The 5,547-nt window shown below is 42.1% G+C and overlaps 1 pseudogene; it reads right to left on the bottom strand.

Annotated features, from left to right (window-relative positions):
• Nucleotides 1-320: 320 nt before the first annotated feature.
• Nucleotides 321-2,478, bottom strand: LOC147445292 (uncharacterized; annotated as a pseudogene).
• Between the last annotated feature and the right edge of the window lie 3,069 nt (nt 2,479-5,547).

Here is a 5,547-nt window from a genome sequence, read left to right as displayed (position 1 = left end):
CCGGTAACGAGAGGCTCAGGGAGTCAACAGCATTGGCGGCTGCAATGGAAGAAGTCGGCGGGACTCGGACGTAAGCTCCAGCAAGTCGAAACGTCAGGACTAAATGTCACTGATCAGCAGGTCAAGACTGGGCCACCATAGCTAAAGCCTAAGGGCATTGAGCAGGGGAAAATGAGTCCATGACTAAAGTGAACTGGGAACTCACCTTGCGTCTGGCAATTGCTTTGCTTGCAAGGTGCTGGCCTCCCATCGTGAGCGTCAGCACAAACTCCTCCTCGCATCGTCATCATCCTTGCCGAAGAAGTCTAAAAAGAGGAAGCTTAATAAGATGAGGCCCAAGGAAGCCGTTGAGAACGCGAACTTGCTGCGGAGATAGAGCTCAAAACTACAAAACAACTACAAAACAAAGGCCTCAAAGCAAACAGTCACAGATTTAACTGATCAGTAGAGAAAAGCTAGCTTTTTTATGAGATGTAGCTATAGTAGATAGAAAAAATCGTTGTTCCATGTATACAAGATACCATCAACCAGTTCGGTAGGATTAATGACACAATGTTGAAGACATTGAAGCTTCTACCACTACAGAAGCTTGCATCATAGTGTATAGACAAACATCTCAAGCATAGAAACAATATACAGTTTACAGATCAACATTAATTGAAGAAAGAGTTTGTGGCAAAGCCTTGCTAACTTGAAACAAATTTGGAATCCAGCACTGGTTGGGAGTGGTGAGCGTAGATCTAAAGCCAATGTCTACCAAGTGAGGGGGGATACTAGGAAGCTAGAGAAGTTAGAACAGCAGCGTCGGTGAAAATTTCACTTAAAGAAAGCTGACAACTGTCACCGAGGACAGATCTAAACATTGTTTTCAAACCTTCACTTTCAAACAAGACGACTGCACAAGCTATCTACATTGTCAAATATAAACAAAACTGACAACGAAATCATTATACTAGACATAAATGGAACTGTACCATCGGAGAAATGACAAAGAAGGCATGACGAAACAACATTTCACAGAATAAAATAGAATAAAGAACGATAGAATGAGATCTTAAAGGCACTCACCTTGAAGGCAGTCGTAGTTTTTAGCCTCTTTGCAGACAACATCAAGGAAATAATAAATGAGCTCCGGGACTTTGGTGTAGTGACCCTTGGGCCCAGTTGTTGCTAGCTCCGGACTGGCCAAAGACAAAGTTATCAGGGTGGAAGATCTGGCCATAGGGGCCTGTTGTTTGAACACTGTCCATAGTACCTGGCTCTAAATCCATGAGCACGACACGAGGTACATAACACAACACTGATTGGTAGCTTCCCATCATCCACATACACCTTCACATTCTCTTTTGCAATCCCTGGCATATCCATTCTGAATCTCACAGCATTTTCATCTTGTGCAGTAGCCCAAGCTCTCCTCTGAGTGGGCAGGGAGACACGACATGGAACAACATAAACATCTGTTGTATCATCAACAGCCTGCACTGCATTGTCAAACTCTGCAAGAAGCAAGAACAAGACAAATGTTTTAAAATTGGTAAGAAAAGAGGACAAGAAGCAAACTCTAACGTTCATTAAAGATATGGTCAACACTTAAAGAAAGAAATTTTTTTCAAAATATATGTAAATGTCTTGTGATTCAGCCAAAACCAACCAAACTTACACCCATAAATAGCCCTTAGACCTACTTCTAGTTGTCAAGTGCAACACGAGAGACAATGGGGGAGTGTGGTGAGGGCCAATAGGAACAAGAATTCTTGTTTCAAAGATCATGCCTGCCCCACTGGTCTCCCGACCATGGAGGTATGAAAACTTCCTCATATGTCCATACTAGGAGTATCAACGCGCTTACAAAGCCTGCAAGAGTTTATCATGCCTGCCACCACTGGTCTCCCCACCATGGAGATATGAAACCTTCCTCATATGTCAATACTAGGAGGAGTATCAACACGCTTACAAAACCTGCAAGTGTTTACAGTTTGAAATACACAGGCAGCTTGCAACAGACGCTCAAAAGATTTTTACTTCATCATAAAGGCCTACCTTGCATGCCTTCTCAGGGGAGAATTTTAGTTCTTTACTTTCAATATGATTTGAACTAGTAGTGAACAATTTTGAAGGTTTAAGACGTCAGCACGACTAGAACCATTAAGAACGAGATCAAATCCTGCATCAGCTTCACAAAGAAGCTCACAGTCCCCCCGAAAATCATCAACTTCAATCCATTAAACAAAATCTTAAACAGATTTGTGATTTTGAGTAGAGGGAAATTGATAGTAGACTCACGGACTTCTACATTGTCTTGAATGTCCTCATCGTAGTAGTAGTATCATCTTCAACACTGACAACAACATCAGGAGCTCTATTTGCAGACCTATGAGTTGCGAAAGTGCAAGCCACAATGTATGATTCCACACCAGAGCCTGGAGCCCTTGAAACAAGAAAGGGCAGAAAAGAGAGCCTTTTGACAAGTAATGCCATCGAGAAAATTGAAGAAGCAACAACAAAACCTCCTGCAAACAACTAACAGACACTATAGGTAGACGAATTCAAGAAGCACATGCATGAGCACCGCACGTAAGTGCATACACCTACAGACTGACATGCGTAGACATTGTACGAGTAGATTTCAGCAAAGCGGACAACTTGTAGTAAAATCCAACCAGACTTTCACAAGCGCCTGCACACAGAAAAAATTCTCTTCAGGATAATCCAAGCTGTGAATTTCCTTTTTAGCAAGACAAAAGACTACATCCTTTTGCCAAGCTCACAAGTAGTTTGGACCTTCAGAATGGTTGTTGCATATAAAACTAGACATCGTTGCGCGTATTAAACTACATATATTCAGATAGTAGGCAGATGAACATCTTCGTACAGGGTGAAGGAAATCCCAAGAAGACTCTTAACCTTTCCTAACATGCACACAGAAGAGAAGCACGAGAACGTTAACCTTTCACAGAGAAGGTAGAGAAGTGCACAAAGGAAACTCATAGGTGAGATGGAAGAAGAGGGGGAGACAGTGACACGCACGCAAGTCGCACAATCGAGGAAACGAAGCGAATGGAAGCTACCAAAAGCTCGAGAATGATAGACAGAGAAACATTAAACCCAAAACCTATGTTTAACACCTCGGTCACACGCAAGAGCAGCCACGTGACTAGACAAAATGTGAGTCTTCTTGGCACTTCGTAATCTCTCAAGGAGTGCTCACATTCAAAAAAAATTGCAACTCATTAAGGAAGATATTCCCCTATTTGCAAGGGACATATGAAAGCCCGAGTAATGCAACTGATCGGTGGTGTCATTATTCATCAGATATCTCTCATGTACGTCTCGCGAACCCACTCTCTCTTTCACAAGTTCACAACCTCACGAAGCTTCTAGCCCTATGCAGCTCGCTCAGCTAGAGTGTCGAAACCCTGAAAGACAAAGAAAGGATCGAAGGCTTGGGGAATCTCTTATCATGGGTGTCCCCAACACAGACCTCTCTGTGTGTATATCAATGCTATTTATCCTCTTATCTCTCTCTCCCAATTATAAGCAAAGCGAGTTGCTGTTTAAGTACACATTCACTCTCTCCAGCTGCACGTCAGTGTCGCTGCTCTGTATGACCTCTGTGAGCACACGCGCGCGCGCGCGCACACACACACACACACACACAAACACACAACAGGTCTTGAGTTCAACTCTCCTCGTCGGCTAGATTTTTAAGGTATCTTGGGATAGTTTCCTACGACGTTAAAACGCTCTTCTTCTTCTTCTTCTCTCTCTCTCTCTCTCTCTCTCTCTCTCTCTCTCTAGCCAATGTGTGGCAGGACAGACATGAATTAGGATGTATTCGTGTATTGAAATTTTGTTGATGACTACCCTTATGTGTAATCTTTGTAGACATAATCGCCTATTTTGTGAGGTAATATGTGACAAATTACATGCTAACCACTCAAAAATGCATCTCAATTGTCAAAAAGGAATAAAAATTAGAAAAGCTTGATCAATCCGACCAAAATAGATACATGGGTAAATTTTAAAATTTTTAAGGGTATTTTGGAAATTTTGACAAATTAGAGGGGTTTGAGCTTGGCTTTAAGAAAACAAGGAAATTTACATAAGCTTTAGTGTAATTATCGACAAAAGCCTTTAATTTGACCAAAAAACGAGAGAATTTCAAGTTTTCCCTTACTATCACCACGCCATGAAAGTTTTATCGATGCACAGAGAGAGAGAGAGAGAGAGAGAGAGAGAGAGAGAGAGAGAGAGAGAGAGAGAGGGGGGGGAGAGGCTTACTAATGTATTTAAGGTGGCTCAGGTAGTTGAAGGTAGCCCCAAAGTAACCACCCTCCTCCCCCCCTTATGTGTACGGTATGAGTATGAAATAATGAGGGGCTACCCCTATTGTATATGCTTATGTACAAAATTTAAAAACCCCCCTATTGTACACTCACGTGGTACCGTACGAAAAAACAGAGTGAATCCCCCCGAGGTTGATAGCAACCAACAATCATATTAAACAATCCATCACTTAGTCTGTCTTTGATAGAGTTGCGAGTGTGATAGCGGAAGCGTAATGCATGAAGCGGTAGAATTGAATCCACCTCACTAGCATGCCTTGCATGCAAAATTGTAAGCTCTTGCAGAGAGTGATGGCCTCAACCGTGAGAACCTAAATCATAAGTGCCTTGCACAATTTAGACTGGTAGGGATTCTGTGAGCTAATATTCCCTATTTTGTCAGTTTCCTGAAGCCTTGCTTCATATAAAATTGCCAAAGCACTTTGCTTTGCACAATGACAGTAATTGCCAAGTAAAGTGTAAATAGGGAAAAACGAGAAAAACTTAAACTTGGCTAACCTGGTCGTGTTGCTGCAACCAGTTGTCATGAAATTTGGAAGGAAAAACTCATTCCAAAATGGCTCATAGCCATATCTGCACAGACGCCCTCGTATATCCTATACACCCGTCTGGTACATAATGAAATAACCTGCAAACACATTGCCTATTCCTTCCCAATTTTGTATGCTCATAGCATATGCCAAATGTGGCCAGCTTCAATTCAAGATGTATAAATTGAAGCCTTGCTTCATAGAACTATGTCTGGCCTCATTGCCAACAAATGCTATTGACGACAGATGTCATAGCAAAGAGACTCGACCTTGTCGATCATGCACAAAAAATCAACCTTGTCAAATTGTAAATGTAAGTGAAAAATAGTAGAACACGTATAAGTTATGCATCTCAGACCTGCCCGGTTCTATGAATGATAGCCTTGATTATTCATTCCATTGCATACAAGAGTTATCAAGCACTTGCTCAATAACTACTCTACTTCATGTTGTCAAGGGCCTTGCCGAATTTGCAACCAGTGTAGAACCGTGTGAGAACTGCAAGGCTCATACCTGCTAGGTTCGATTGCCATTGTTTGTGACAATGTCCACCTCTAGCATTAGTATCTACATCACCACATAATGTGGTTAAACGATCTATAGGTAGAGAAGCCTTGCTTCTCCGCAAGCCCAAACTCAGGGCTTTTGCCAGTTGCCCTGAAATCGGCCAT

This window comes from Adiantum capillus-veneris, chromosome 12 (genome assembly GCF_014529385.1).
Source record: "Adiantum capillus-veneris isolate H3 chromosome 12, ASM1452938v2, whole genome shotgun sequence".
NCBI classification, from domain to species: Eukaryota; Viridiplantae; Streptophyta; class Polypodiopsida; order Polypodiales; family Pteridaceae; genus Adiantum; species Adiantum capillus-veneris.
The sequence above is the reverse complement of the archived record's forward strand: the minus strand, read 5'-3'. Positions and strand labels throughout refer to the sequence as shown.